General features: G+C 35.3%; 1 protein-coding gene and 1 non-coding gene across 3 annotated transcripts in view; one reads left to right on the forward strand and one right to left on the reverse strand.

Annotated features, from left to right (window-relative positions):
* RALYL (RALY RNA binding protein like) overlaps positions 1-17052 on the forward strand; it is a 741752-nt gene that overhangs the window by 144339 nt on the left and 580361 nt on the right. The gene's annotated exons all lie outside the window — the stretch shown is intronic.
* TRNAE-UUC (transfer RNA glutamic acid (anticodon UUC)) lies at positions 14317-14387 on the reverse strand. The gene has a single exon. It is a non-coding gene; the product is annotated as a tRNA-Glu (tRNA).

Raw genomic sequence — 17052 nt, forward strand, 5'->3', positions numbered from 1 at the left:
AGCACTGCTAATTCTATGAAGATTGGCTCAACCGTGTATGTATAACTCAGCTATACAAAGCTTTTGTTTGTTTTTTTGTTTGTTTTGCTTGGGCAGGCATCAGAACTCGAACCCAGGTCTCTGGCATGGCAGGGGAGAACTCTGCCTGCTGAGCCACTGTGGCCCGCCCTATACAAAGACTTTTAATGGATTTTCTTATTGCGGCTTAAGGATTTTTGAATCACTGGGAAAGAACTACCATTTCCCTAAGTATGTCCTATGTTCACATTTCTGTAAATGTTTTCAGTGGAGGCCACTAAGTCCACTTTTATGGATTCAGTGTTATGGAGAGAGGGAAAATGTCATTACTAAGAAGCGTTCCGACTCCAAGTTGTGTGTCTCAGAGATCAATGACTATATCTACTTTTTATCTTGTCCATCTTGACAAATGTTGAACCTGAATTTGATCCTCACCATCACTCATGCACATTCTTCTTTATTTGTCTGTCTATTCTCTTAGGCTAGAGATGCAGACAAGTTATTTCAACATTGCCCAGTTAACATTCCAAGATGGCTGGCCCCTTTGGCCTCCAAAAATTCAGTTTCCTATTATAATATATATATAGATAGATAGATAATAGGTAATTTTTGGCCTACATCTTTTCGAGAAAATACAACAAAGAATTGAAATTCTTTTTCAATTTAGTACATAATACTTATGTACTAAAAATACAAATAAATAGTATATTACAGATGTACTAGACTTATTTCATATTTATAATATATATATGTGATTGCTCAGATAGTTTCATTTATGATTGTATTAATTATAGTGACTGCAATTAAATGGAAATTCTACTTATGACCCCAGTATCCTGTTTCAGGTAATATCCCTTATGATTCATCTGAAACTGTATCAGCTTCCAGCCTTTCTGATCGCTTCTCTGCTAATGGCCTCTTAGGACTATTCACTCCTTTTCTAGAAGGTAAAATTGGAGAGTGTTTATTTACCACCACTCTGGTAAGCAAACCAAAAAAGGGTTAGAGAGTTTGCTAGAAAGGTATTAAAGAGTTTGTGTGAGAAGGAAAAAGGTCCTAACCTTTTACATTGAAAGAATCAGTAGACTTTGGTCGCTATTTTAATTAAGTTTTGAGTTTGTCTTTCATTTAGAACTTATGGCAGTAATTAGCGGGAATTATCTTGACTTTATTGTCAAGTCAACATAATAGAGCTGTGAGAGTAAAGCAGGTCCGGGCCATGACAGAAACTGAAAAACTGCAGAGAACATTTGGGTTAGTTCACCATCTCTAGACTTAGAAATTTGTCAGTTGTCCGAATAACTTCTTTTCAAAAACCAAGTCACCCCAGATTTTCTTAACCTTGGAGCCTTTTAAGATTTCTTCATGAAGTTTTCATTCAGTATTAATGCACAGTGAGCATCATTCATTAAGCCAACATTAATCTGACAAACACTGTACTTCAAATAATTACTGCCTACCACAGTACCCTTGTCCTTTGTAAACTTTAATTTCACATACCAACAGCAATCACTTTAGAGTGTGATATTTGAAGGTACAAAAAAGTCTTGCCTTGGCAAATGTGTGTTTGAATGGTAATGTCTTAAGCTATGAACTCTTGGACTTTTCTTTGCTTCTCATGTTGCTATTATTTATTAAAGTGTCTCTTATACTTGAGTGTCATTTGTATGATTTTTTTCCTGTTCCATTCATGTCAATTAAAGTATTTGCTCTTTTATTAATGAAAACTAAAACACTATGACTTGTTATTTTTTAATATTTAAAAAATATTTTCATTGAGATAATCTTCACACATGTATAGTCCATCCAAAGTATACCATCAACGGCTCACAATATCATCACATAGTTGTGTATTCACCACCATGATCACTTTTAGAACATTTGCATCACTCCAGAAAAAAGAAATAAAAAGAAAAAAGAAAAAACTCATATATCCCATACCCCTTACCCCTCTCTCTCAGTGACCACTAGTATTTCAATCTACTCAATTTTTCACCCCTTCTCCACCCCCCCATTTTTAATTTTTTTTGTCTGTCTATACCCTGGACAAAGGGAGCATCAGCCACAAAGTTTTCACAATCACATGGTCACATTGTAAAAGCTATATAGTTATAGAATAGTCTTCAAGAATCAAAGTTAGGTATTTCCTTCTAGCCACTCCAATGCACTATAAACTAAAAAAAGATTATCTTTACAATGCATAAAACAACCTCCAGGATAACCTCTCATCTCTGTTTGAAATCTCTCCACCTCTGAAACTTTATTTTGTCTCATTTCTCTCTTCCCCCTTCTGATCAAGAAAGCATTTTCAATCCCATGATGTCAGGTCATGTCCCATGTTGCCAGGGAGATTTACACCCCTGGGAGTCATGTCCTATGTAGAGGGACTGGCAGTGGATTCACCTGCTGTGTTGGCTTAAAGAGAGAATGAGAGGTGTGGCTTGTTATTGAACAAGGAGATTCTGTTAGATCTCCTATTTTCCTCATGATATTTTAATTTCCCACAAATTTAATGGGTTTTAAACAACTACGATGCCAGAGGACTGCTTATTTTGCACAGTTTTTCATGTTCAGGATTTAAGCTATTCCATTGCCTTTAGATGGAGGCAGAAGTCTTTGCATTTTCATGGGAACTCTCTTATTGGAAATAATATTAGATAAGTCCCTTCGAAACTTATTTTAAAAGCACTATATCATAGCTAAAAGAAGAAAGATAAACTGACAAATCAGGAAAAGGGATATTATCATGAATATGTAAAAGACTCAAAAAATCATAAATAAAAGCTCCTATCACAATAGAAATTGAACAAAACATGAAGATGTTCAATCACAGTATAAATGCAAATAGCTAATAAATATGTAAAGGGACACATAACCTCACTGGAATAAAGGAAATGCAAATTAAAAGAATAATGAAATACTTGTATTTTATTTATCACATTGTGAAGGTGAATAAAAAGTTTTGACTCCAGCAGTAGCTAGAGCAAAGAGACAAACACTCTTATCTATTGTTCACAGGATTACAATATTTACAGTCCTTCTAGAGAAGAGCCTGGCTGTTTCTACCACATTTTTTTTTTTTTTTTTTTTTTTTTTTTTTTTAAAGGAAAGACAGAGAGAAGGAAGGAAGGAAGGAAGAAAGGGAAACATTTTTAAACATTTTCTTGTTTTATTGTATTTTGTTTCTTTGTTTTTGTTACATGGGCTGGGGCCGGGAATCGAACCGAGGTCCTCCGGCATAGCAGGCAAGCACTTTGCCCGCTGAGCCACCGCAGCCCGCCCTGTTACTACCACATTTTAAATGCCATACTATGTAATACCCTTTTTATCGATTCATAGGATTTTTTATTTTTTATTTTTATTTCATAGGATTTTATGCAAAGGAAATAGTAGACCAAAAACACATAGACCACGATACATTTGTAAGAATTCTCATCACAGCATTGTTGGAATGACAAACTAGGAAAAGAAACTTATGATTTACTAGGAGTTGACAGAATGTTATATGGGACACTTCTAAAATGAATAACATTCAGCTACTATAGAAGACACTGTGAAAGTAATAGTATCTTTCTTAATGAAATCCTCTTCTCTTCATTTCTATGAGAGTATACACTGTATTTTCCTTTAGCGTGTCTGGATTTTGCATCTCTTTAAAGGCTTATCCTCCTCCAACCAGCAGTTAAATTTTGGATTTCACAGAGTCTTGCCCAAGACTTATTTCCCTTCTCATATACTCTCACTCGATCAGAGTTTTTCGAGCTGTGGGTGGTGAGTCAATAGTGAGTCATGAAATTGATATAATGGATGGTAACCAACACTTTAAAATGTATTATTTTAAGGTCTATTTTGGAATCTTAATGTTGTACTTAAATACTGATAAATTGTTGACATTAGTTTTATGCTCTTTTCTTACTACATATGAAAAACCATTTCCCAAAGCTTTGTTTTGATTTTTATGAAGGTGTGTCTACTAGATTGCAATGGAAACAGACATATATCTCTTGTTATGTATTAGGACTTTTTTGAAAGTTTATAAAATGAATCCCTAGGGATCTTATCACATTCAGAGCTTCAAATACCTCCTACAAACAGATGGCTCTAAAATTTATAACTGTAGTCATATTCTTTTCTCAGAGATCTAGACACATGTATACAACCATTACCTTGGTATAGCCAGTTGGAAATTTCTAAAGCCGTCATGTCTGAAACTTAATCTATGATTTTCACTTTAAATGTTGGTCTTCAATGAATGGCACCATTAGCAGGTCCAAACCAGAAGCACTTTCTCTCATAACGCTTCCCTCTGCCAGTGTGCTTATTGATTTACCTTCTAATTTTTCTGAATCTTTATTATCTATCTCCATCTGCACTTGATGCACTGGGCAAGCTATTCTCCACACTTGTCTGAAATATAGCAATGAAATCATAAATGGTTTCTCTATATTTTCTCTGCACCATTTCCCAAATCTGTTCTCCTCTATGCAATATGAACGTGCTTTCCAAAATGCATGTCTTATGGTACCTCCACCCAGCCTTAACATCAGTGCTAGCTTCTTAGTTATTCAACCTGTGCAGTTGCCCAGGGCCTCATTTAGAAATAACTTGTGCCTGGTTTAATGCTCAGTATTTGCCATTTTGAAATTCGCAATTGTTTGTTTTGTTTTGTTTTTTCTTTGCATGTTGTACGGCAGCGGTCACATTTCATTCTTTTTCCATGTGAGTATCCCCTTATTGCAGCACCATTTGTTAAATTTTTGTTTTTGTTTGGTTTTCCATGTGTTTGCTTGTTTGTTTTGGGGAAGCGTATGGGCTGGAAATTGAACTGGGGTCTCCTGCATGGCAGGAATTCTACCACTGAACTACACTCACATACACACACACCCCCAACTGTTTTTTTCTTTTCTTTTCTTTTCTTTTTTGGCATGGGCAGAGACCGGAATTCAATTGTTTTTTAACACAAGGTCCTGCGTTTTCATTTTGTTATGGACCCCACAGAGTAGGTAGCTGGTCCTGCCTGGCATAAATTCTCAATGGCTTCTTATGTCTATTAGATTAAAACCAAACTTCTTTAATATAGTCTGAAAGGTCCTGCTGGTTTGGCCACCTTTATATATGTAAGGAACATAAAAAGAAGTTAAAATTGCTCTCCTCAATAGAAATTGAACAACAACAAAACAGACATTCAGTTCACAATATAGTTACAAATGACTAATTCTGTCCCAGTCATTGCCATTTTTCCTAATTCAGCCTTCCTTCAGTGACTGAGACATAATGTGATCCTCCTGCTGTATAGTCCTTGTGTGTGGACTCCTCTAATTGAAATGCTTTATTACTCTCTGTCCCCTCGCTCTACGCCACATTCTGTGCATTCTCATAACTAATATCAGCTCATCTTTCAGAATCATGGAAACTTTTCTTCCTTTTTAAATTAGGTCAAATATCTTGGGTAAATCTTTTCTTTCATAGTACTTTTTGCATATTTTTTTTTTTACAGCATGGATCATGATTTAAATTTTGGATCATGATTTAAATTTTGTAATTTGTGGAGCCTTTGATTAATATCTATCTGATTAGTTTGCAAGCATCTTGGAACCACATATCTGCTTTTGATCAATATTGTATTGCTAGAACTTGGATGAATTCACAGTACAAAGTAGCTGGTTTATAAATATATGTTGAATGAATGAATTAATTAAACATTACCTTGATATATTGTTAAATGGAGCTAATAGACTTTGAAACCATAGATATATCACAATCCTCTTATGAAAAAATAGATGCTTTTAAAGAGCCCCCAAAGCACATATACCAAACTGTTAATGCTTCTTAATGCTATGAGGTATGATTGCAGTTGGTGGCTATGCTTTTCTATTGCTCTTTATTTCAATGAAGAAAAATATAAAGCTCAATTTCTTTTAATAAAAAGTATACTAACAAATAGAAAATAATAAGGATATGAAAATGCATACTTCATATAAAGGAAATCCAGCTGATCAATATATATATGAAATAATGCTAAACCTCATTTTTTCTACGGTATATAAAATTTTTAAAAAGACACTCATTTCCACCATCAGAATGGGAAAAATTAAAATAAATTTAAAATGACAAGTGCTAACAAAAGGACCTCTTAGATACTGTAAAAGGCAGTGTAAATTGGAACCGCTGCTTTGGAGACCAATTTAGTATTATCTTGTATGTTGTTTGATTTAAGTTGCTTCATGCCTTCTGAGCCTAGAGAAATGTTTATGCCTGAGTGAGTATAAGGAGATATTTAAAGAAAGTTCGCAGAAGCAATGCTTGTCATAGCGATAAATTGGAAACGCTCTACAAATCTATCAGCAGGTGAATGGTCATTACAATGTGGTATATTTATACAGCAATGAAAATGATTGAACCAAAGCTACAGGCATTAACTGGATAAACCTTAAAAGCCTAATGTTGAGTGAAAAAAATGCCTTATGTGAAATATAAGGCATGGAGAATTTTCTTCTTTTCTTTGCCATCAGTCCACTCAATGGCTCAACTGTTTGTCATATTTATTCTTAGAAATCTCTTTATTATCCCTTGAAATCAGAAATGTTGTGCCTTAGGAAATGTTGTAGCTGTATTTTTTGCCATATCACAAGTGATTTAACTGTGACTGAACATTGCCAGTTTACCAACCAATGCTATTAAATAAATCTTGCTGGAAAAAAAAATTCCATGTACACCAACTCTTCATGTCAGTTTTGCTATTTATTGGAACTGCTCCAGCAGTACTTGCCTCCTCCTCCTACAATGGAGAGTTTCTTGCTTATGATAATTGATTGGCTGGAATAGGACTATGAGAAGCATAGAATGGAAGCGATATTGGATGTTTGGGGATTCTGATCTAAAGCCATTTAGGAATGCTTTATTTAAAATATAAGGCTTAGAGAAAATCCCTCCAGTCCTGCATGGCCCAGTTTCTTCCTAGTCCTGTTGTAGTTGGCACCACTGCTGCCAAGGCCTAGCACTGCAGTGCATATGCCTCAGCTACTGTCACTGAGCTGTTAGTGGACCTCAGTGTCAATAAAGAAGAGGCAAAATATTTGACAAGTAAATTCAACCATCAGGACCCACCATTATATTACCAAGTAGGGGGTGGAAATACAAAAAACAATCCTAATGATCCTTTTATAATGTAAGACAACGGATTGTGTGCCCCTCCTCAGGGCAGACCATCCAATGGTTTCCCATTTATCTCCAGGGAAAATCAGAGTCTTAACAATGATCTATAAGGTCACACCCCATTTTACTCTCACCACATCTAATACTATTCTCTCCTTTGCTTTCACCATTTTAGCCTCAGAAGCTTCCTTGTTGTTCTTCAGGGCTTTGGGGCCTTTACACTTTCCCTTCTGTCTACCTAAGCTCTGTCTCCCCATGTATATCCCTTTATTCATTCATGTCTACTATGTTTGTTACTGAACCCCTACTGCATGCTTAGTCCTAGGCACAGAGTGTCCTATTTTTTCCAAACTGCAAATCTCTGCAAGTTTTATATGTTTATCCTTCGACTATCTTGTGCAACAGTTGTGTTTTCTTAGCTATATAAGCAGGGGTTAAATTACTGCTATGCATGTTGGTTAGTGCTACAAGAGATGCATCCCAGGACGGTATGTGAGAAGAGAGGAGGAACCCCTTACTTAATCTAAGGGATTATAAAAAGACTTTCCAGAGCTAGTAGGGCTTGAGCTGGATCTTGAACTGTGTGTAGAAAAAGTCAGAATAGGGAAAGGACATCTTTGGCAAAGGAAAAAGCATGGGCAAAGCTATGGATTGAGAAATAATCAATCCATATTGAGGAATTTCAAGAAGTTCTAGAAAACTAAACCATTATGTTCATTTGGACATGTTCAGTGAGTTGAGATTGTTGAGAAGGGTCACTAAGCGCATTGGGTGCTGTGCAAAATGAAAGGCATTTTACCTTGAAAATGATTAAAATACACTAATATTTTAAACTGTATTATAAGAAACTATTGAAGAGTTTCATGTACACACTATCTTTATAAGCAGGAAAAACAGTCAGTGCATTTCTCCTCTGTTTACCAGAAATCTACTTGAGACATTTTTATCAAAACATCACAGGAGAGACTGATCTTTATCAATAGTCTATTAGGACCTATTCAAGCAGTAACTATAATATTCATCATTACACTTTTTATATATTTATAATTTTTATAATTTATATAATTTATAACACTACCTCTGTCTTTACTGCTAAAGCAGTAGTCCTGAGCATGTATGTCTGACTCACAGAAAAGAATGCTCAACTTATCCTGTGCCATTATTATATGTGTAACTTTGGAATCATGGCATCAAATCATTATGATAATCCTCATTTTAGTTGGATGCAATAAACTCCAGTTAAGGTTTTACTAGGTCTCTAGCGTAACTTTTAAAGCAGTTGCTACTTTAGACTAGTTAGAGGATTCTGAAATTTGACTCCACATCTTTTCTGAAGCCATTGTCAGAAATGCCATAAAACTTCATTCTTCATTATGCAACTTGAGATTTGTGTCAATACTATCCCCATAGTCAGAGGCCACTGTAAGTATTAAAATGAAAATATTCTGAATAAGAAAGCCTATCTGAAAAGCATATTAATTTTTCTTTCCCAATATTTGTCATGGAATTGAGTTTAGCTATGACCAAGCAATGCAAAAACAAAGTTGGTTGATACATCATTATTTTCTCATATGAATGGCAATATTTCAATACATTTGTAAATGTACTATATCTATGCCCCAGACTTATTAAGCATAATATTCTGTAATTAAACACAGATGGTTCTAAGTTACCATAATATTATATAAATCACAATAATTCCTTAAATTTATATATAATGAATTAGTGTAAATAGGTATGTATTATTTGAGTTATGTGAAATTATATTTTTATGCTTACAGAGTTCTTAAAATAGCTGAAGCTATTTGAATCTACATTTAATAGCCCCATCCTGCACATGCTTTGTGGTGCTTGCATCTGCTTTTTATACTTTTTCTGCCTTTTACATCTTCCACATCCACATTTTAACTTTTGCTTATTACAGTAGGCAATGTGGCTTTTTCAAATAATGCATCTTTCTCTGTAAGGAAAAGATTTAGAATGACTTTTCCATGTGGATCAGAAGAGCAGTTTGTTAAAATGTCCAGTCTGAAGTGCCATATGATTCTTTCTTGAGATTTATAGTTCCCATTTTCTATCAAGACCTTTTTTTTTTCTTAAACTATCCACAGTATCTGATTCTAAAGCAAATACAGAACACAGGAGATGGGGGAGACTCACACCATGAGGTATGAGAAAGGGAAATAAAAAAAAGATTGATCTGGTTGCCCATCACATATATATTTTTTTCTTTTTCAAGTATACAAGAGGTCCGATTCAAAAGAGAGGACAGAAGACAAAGGGGAAGGGGAAGACTCAGGAGTATGAGAAATGGGAATGAAAGGATTATACAAGATTTGGTCTCACAAAAGTTAAAAAAAGCACATAACTAAATAATTGATGAAAGAAGAAGAGAGGAATATCTAATAAAGAACAGTCTTAGTTATATTTGTATCTAGTGAAGACCATTGATAATATTTTAGGTGTTTTAGACTTTCCCTTTTGTAATGTCTCCAAGTTTATTATTTTAAAACTCCTAAGTACTACTTTTTTATTGCTGGCTACCAGAGTCTTTGTTTTCCTAGTGACCTTTATGAGAAGATCCAAGAAGAGAGAGAGACTAATGGAAATATGCCCATATAATGGCAACAAAGGAAAGTCCCTGAAGGACAATCTTTGGACTCAGAGAAGAGCTGGGAAGGATGGGTGGGTGACCTAGAAATTAAGCTAATATCCAGAAGTGAACCAAGACAATTAAATCTTAAAGACCATCCTGGGTTATTTCCCTAAAAATACATCAGCAGTCCTGTTATTTCAAGCCACTTAGGCATGAATGCAGACTTTACCTTTCTGAACTAAGGAATATAGCTTCCAGAAAGAGGGGGGAGGCAGAAACACTTTTACACATTTTATAGAAGAGTAAGTATAAGTCATTTAGATCCCATTTTACATCCAGTTAGTGATGTTTGTGTTTTACTTGCTTGTTGTTTGTTTTTTCCCCAATCCAGGGAGTGGTCTCTAGCCTAACGTTGAATTAATGCTTTCAGTAACCAACCCCTGGCCTAGCTTCAGGTGCTGATGTTGGATACCTTTAGTTCCTGCTCAATCTTGCCATAAATGTCAGTGAGAAAACATGAAAATGCCCAGTAAAGAATTTGATACACACTAGCAGTCCTTTAATATTAGTAGCCTTCTTGTAAATAAAATATACTAATTGAACACTCTGAAAGGAATTAAGATGAACTAAGAAGAACTTAAAAGATGAATTACACTATCTTTTTAAAGTGTTCAGTCCAATAAGATTGGATGCCTACTGATAATAACTAAAAGAGAAAAACCTTGTGAAAGACTTAGGTAAAATGCCATCTTTGATTAATTTAATTGATTAAAATTAATTTACTTAATTACTTAGGTAAATTCGCCTATTGCCCAAGCCTAGGTCCCTAATTAGAGTCCATGGGAATTTTCCTTATTGGGCTGTGCTGGTTTGAAAAGATTTATGTACCCTAGAAAAGCCATGTTTTAATCCTAACAGCCTTGTGGGAACAACGGTCTTTTCTAATCCCTATTCAGTACTGTATGCTTGAAACTTTAATTAGATCCTGGAGATGTGACTCAATCAAGAGTGGTTGTTAAACTGGATCAGGTGGCGACATGTCTCCTACTAGGTGGGTCTCGATTAGCTTACTGGAATCCTATAAAAGGGGAAACATTTTGGAGAAAGGTGGAGATTCTGAGAAAGCAGAGAATGCTGCAACACGACGAAGTGGAGAGTCTACGAGCCAATGACTTTTGGAGATGAAGAAGGAAAACACCTCCCAGGGAGCTGGAGAGGAAGCTAGCATATGATGCCATGTTCACCATGTGCCCTACCAGTTGAGAGAGGAACCCTAACTGTGTTCATCATGTGCCTTTCCAGATGAGAAAGAAATTCTTACCATGTTCGCCACGTGCCTTTCCACTTGAGAGAGAAACCCTGAACTTCATCAGCCTCCTTGAATCAAGGTATCTTTCCCTGGATGCCTCAGATTGGACATTTCTATAGACTTGTTTTAATTGGGGCATTTTCTCAGCCTTAGAACTGTAAACTAGCAACTTATTAAATTCCCCTTTTTAAAAGCCATTCCGTTTCTGATATATTGCATTCTAGCAGCCAGCAAACTAGAACATGGGCTAAGTCAACAGTGATCATCACCCTAATACAGATTTCTCAGCCCAGAAAACCTGTTGACTCTCTTATCTCCAGAAAAATTTCTGACATGTACTAACATGGAGCACATGATCTTGGCTTTCTAGAATTGAGTCAAACTGCGCAACTTGAAGTTGAAGGTTGTCTTAATTTGTTATGGCTGTGCAAATAATGGCTTAAAATAACAAAAGTTTATTTTCTCATAATTTTGGAGTCTAGAAGTCCAAAATCAAAACAAAATGTATGCTACTTATGAAGGCTGCAGGGAAGACTCTGTCCCATTCCTCTCCTGGCTTCAGATGGTAGCTTGGTTTTCCTTGGCTTATAGATACATCTCTGCCATTGTCCTCATGTGACCTTTCTTGTAGTCCTCTTGGTGTCCTCATCACCCTAATACAATCTGGCCTCATTTTAACTATTAACATCTTCAAAGCACTATTTCCAAATAAGAGCACATTCACAGGACTGAGAGTTAGAACTTGAACATGTCTTTTAGGGAGAGAAGTTATGATTCTTTGCCATGTATTAATTCTCTAGTATGTGTACCTCAATAGTAAATATTTTCTTGAGAATTTAAGCTATAAAGATGTGCCTAGCTCTAAGGACTCCATATTTTATCTTTTTTTAGAACTAGATCTTAGCACTTTAGGGCCATCATTTCAACATTTTAAGTGATTTATTTTTGATTATCAGAGAAAACAAATCTTGGCAGGTTTAAAGTTAAATTCATCAACCTTATCTTTGCCTGCCTCAATGGAACTACAGGTGAGCTCTCTGATATTCATATAAGGGAATCTAATTTCCTGATTGCATTTGGTTCCTGTCAAGCTGAAGAGGCTTTCATTTTAACATCTATACTCTGCCTTTTAATTTCCATTCTCTCTGCATGGACATCTAGATATGTTTGGGCAATTTTGACTTATTCTATCTAAATCTTTGCAGAATTAATTATCTCTGCATTGGTTCTTGATACAATGGAGACATTGAAATTTTGAGGAAAAGAAAATTATTTTTTTCAGGCTGTTCTTGTAGAGTCAAAGGTATTAATCACAATAGAAAATGAATTTTAAAATTTATATTTAAAGAACTTGACAGTGATAAATGCTAGTACTTGAAATGAATGTAAAAGAGACACAATGTTTTTGTTCTGGATGCCATCATCATAGAGTATATTTTAATTAACACTTTTCTTATTTATACTTTCTTCTAGTTGATTCCATGGTCATAAATTTGTTCCTTTCCCCTCCATTTTATTTTGGCCTAGCTTATCTCCATTCTGGAAACTAGTTTGAGTTGTTTGATAGAGATTTGAGCTTTTTCCACCTAAGGAACTTCTCTAAAAGAAAACAATGCAAACTCATGTGTCTCGAGAAAGAAACTTTCCCTCTTGCCTTGTTGATGAATTAATTAAAAAATAGTTTTTATTTATTCCAAGAAAATGTGCACTTCCAACTTTTTCTTTTTTTCTGATTTGCTAAAATCTATTATAATGAGAGGCAAATGACATAAAATCAGTTCTGGCCAGTTAGTGAGGACACATGCAAAATAAAAATCAGGAGAGGCTATCTGGGATTATATTAAATTAAAAGTTGACTACAACTGTATCATTCTCTGGATGCATGAAGACATAGTATATTGTTTTGGGAAGACCCTTAGTTTTAGTAATGGAATTCTGACACAGTAACCTGAGGTATGAGTTTGGTGAGAGGAGTTATGGATTCCCAGATTCTAGTTGAGTAATAAAACACATTTTTCTTCTGTCTTTACAGTCCTAAATCAACTGCTTTGAACTTTTTAGACTTCAGGCTGGCATCTGATTGCTTTCATATAGCACAGTTGATTAAACTTCAAGCAAATAAGACATCCTAGGAAAATGTCTGTAATTCTTATCCTTGCCAATGCTTACTTTATTAACCTTACTAGTATGGTCCTCATTGGTTAGGTTCAGAATTATATTTTTTCCACTTAAAAAAAAAATTAACAGGATGGTGCAACAGTGGGTCAGTGACAGAATTCTTGCCTGCCATGCTGGAGACCCGGGTTTGATTCCCGGAGACTGCCCATGAAAAAAAAAAAAAAAAGAACAGTTCTCTTCTAAAAATAATTACAGACCTAGTAACTTAAAAGTAATTTGATAGAAAATGTATCATTTCTACTTAAAAAGCAGATGGGTTCAAGACATACCCTTTTTGCCTCTACTCATAATTACTACACTCCCAGAAAACTTTCAGGAACAACATTTGTGAAGCATTCCAAATTTCACTTGGTTTTGTGTCTTTGGAAATGAATCTGTTAGGGGCTAATATTGTGAGATTGTTATGGAACTTAGATAATCAAGTCTTCTTAGAGCCAACCTCTTAATTATACCGATAAATCCAGTTCTGTACATTTGTAATGGTGATCAGTTCTTCAGCTTTATTTCCTCCCACACTTTCCTTTGCTCCCACACTTTCCTAAATTTCAGTCACAGGGGCCTTGTTTCAAATTCTTATACTCTCTCCTCATTCATGCATTCTGCTTCAGAATTCTGCTTTGCATTTGCTCCTTTCTCCCTCTAAATTCTTATGCTCCAGATTTTGCATAGCTTCAGGTTATTTAGATTTCACTCAGTATCATCACTTGCTATTTACCCTCCTCCCCACCATGTGTCTTAGTTTGTCAGAGCTGTTTTGACAAATTACACAGAATAGAATGGCTTAATTAAGAATTTATTGGGTCATCGTTGAATTTAGAGGCCAGACGTCTCAATTCAATTCAAGGTGCTGGCAAGGCCATGTTTTCTCCTGGAGTTGGTAGCGTACTGGTGATGGCTTGTTACAATCCTTGGAATTCCTTGACTGTACACCTTTGCCTCCACCACACAGTAAGGTCCTTGGATGCCTCCTGTGCTTCAAACGAACCTGGGTCTCTGGCGTGGCAGGCAAGAACTCTGCCTACTGAGCCACTGTGGCTCTCAACTGATTTTGTGCAGGGAGTGCATGGTCCGGGAATTGAACCCGGACCTCCTGCATGAAAGGCAAGCATTCTACCACTGAACCACCCGTGCACCCCCTCAACTGATTTTAACACAACAAAACTATACTGCAATTCACCTAGTTTAGTTTAGCTGTTATCTGTTGATCTTGGAGGGTTCATTTGAAAGTACCATTCCTAAGTTAGATGTTCTGTGGATCTGTGGATGCTTTGCTGAGTTTGTTTTTCTTTCATAGTACACTTCTTTATAGCACATAAACTCATCCCTCCCCAGGTTAAAATCATTAACCTGGCCAAACTGAAACATGAAATTAACCATCACACTTTTCAAGGTATTATCATTCTGTTGTTGTCATCGTTTTTTTTTTTTTTTTTTTTTTTTTCGTTTTTGTTCTTAATTCATTTTATGGTTGCAAGTCAGGTTGGGAATCTTAAGTTTATTAGTTACTTGTAATATTCCCAGAACCAGTTTGACTCCCGAGCTGCCTCCAGAGAACCTTGAGAGACTTTGTTGGACTGAGAAAAGAAATATTTTATTGCTGTTGTTTTTAAGGTAAACAAGAATAGAATATTGTTAGGGGAAGAGGAAGAAAAAGACAGGGAGAGAGGAAGACCTCAGGCCAATTTCCCAATCCAATCTGCTCTCCCTAGACTTGGACTAGATTCTAAGAACAGCCTATTTTTATCATTTAAACCTCCTTCCCTTTACACTTTCCTGTTTTAGGGCAGAAACTTCTTTTTTTTTTTTTTTTTTTTGAGGAAAGTTAATCTTTCCCTAATTATATTACCTTGAGAAACTCATTCAGAATAATGAAGAAATTTCAATCCTGGACATAGGTCACCTTAGATAGAAGACTGCCTGAGAACAAAGAGAAGAAGCTGATAGCATCTATTTCTCACATTCTTATAACTTTTTTATTTTAGTATGATTTCAAACATTGAAAAAAGGTATGCAAATAATGCAAAGAATGCCTACATCCCCTTAATTAGATGTATTAATTGTTCATTTTTTGTCTCACTTATTTTAATCATTATTTCTATATACACACATATTAATATTAACAATGTTAATATTTTTAATCGTTTGAGTGTAAGTTGCAATCATCATGCTCCTATATACTTAAATGCTTCAGTGTGTATTTAAGAACAGACATTCTCTTATATAGCCAAATTATAATTATAAAAATGAGGAAATTTAACATAGATAGAATACTAACCCATAGTCTATACATACATTTCATCAATTACTCCTGTAATGTGTTTTATAGTTTGCATAGCTGACATTCATTTGGTATATATCCACTATTAAAGGAAGTGTAAAAACATCCTGTGAAACCTTCTGCTTTTATTGGTGGATGCTTGATCATACTACTCTTTACAGTGTGTTTTTTACTCAGTCTGTGAGAAAATTTTTTCTCGGTCCACAGTTCCAGGAATAGCCATCTTTCTTCTGAGTAGCTGGTTTCTTCAAACCTTACGGACACTGCAATCACTTGTTTTCCACTATTGATAAAAACTAGCAGAACCGCAAGATACATGTTTTGTTCATTGCTTCAGCTTATGTTATTTTCCTTCCCTTTTTTATTTTTCTCTTCTAATTCCCTCACTTTCATTTGAAGCCTAGCATATTAAAAAATAATTTGGGGAACAGAGTAAGGTAAGAATAAATAAGTAGTTAACAAGATAGCTCAACATTTTATTTATCCAGGAAGGATCTCAGTCCCGTTTCCTACATCTTTCAGGGATGGGGTGGGAGATTTTTAAAGCCTGTAAAAAGCTATGTGTTCTTATAAGCCATTTTAGAGTGGTTGGGGAATCACTTAAAAATAAGAAAAGAAAAATCGGTAATTATTAGGAAATTTTCATGTGTTTTCTTAGATGGCAAGCTTCTAAGGAAGATGCCTTACCTCTTTTTTCATGGTTTGAAACTGTTTCCACAAACAGTTTAAATCCAGCCACAACCATAACTGCAGCCACAAAACCCAGAGTAGAAAGTACGGGTCACCCATCAAGAGGTTCATGTCTGAACCGTGCCCATGACAAGCAATGCACTGGGGCAGAAATGATGCCTGCTGCACACTTAGCAGAGCCTCTCTGAGCAGAGTTCTTCTTAGACACTAAACACTGCTGCACATTGATTGTTGTTTGTTTGCTCATTTGTTTTGTTACTTGAGAATCACTATACTATATAGAGAGTTGATTTAAATCTGCTTACAGTTAAGCTCTTCATGGTAGATTTAGTATCTTACAGCAATTGGCTGTCTGATAATCTTGGGAAAGGGTTAATTCAATTGTTACATTTTCACTTGCTGCCTACATCGTAGACTTGCTCACAATGGAAAGTAGTACCATTTTCTTTTCACCAGTGTTTGAGTGCATATTTGATTAGTTTCAGTTTTGTGTTAGAAAATTAATATGGCATTATCTTTCTATGATGTTTCCCACTGTAGTCACTGTAGAAATGGGCTAATAACACTAGCTTATTCGGGGAATATAGCTTCAGAAATGAATGTGATTTTTCCTTTATATTGAAATGGTAGTTTTCTAATAGAGATGCTGAATGTTGTGTATTCAAATATCTTTAAAGGAATAGTTAATTTAAAATTGAGTGCAAAGAAGCTACAGAAGAGTATTCATCCATGTAGATACAATTATGTTATGGTGGATAATGGATTTGTGTTATTCTTAATATCTATACATGGCTACAGTGAGACTGAAGTGGTTTTTATAACTTTTCA

The sequence above is a fragment of the Tamandua tetradactyla genome, chromosome 6 (genome assembly GCF_023851605.1).
Source record: "Tamandua tetradactyla isolate mTamTet1 chromosome 6, mTamTet1.pri, whole genome shotgun sequence".
NCBI lineage: Eukaryota > Metazoa > Chordata > Mammalia > Pilosa > Myrmecophagidae > Tamandua > Tamandua tetradactyla.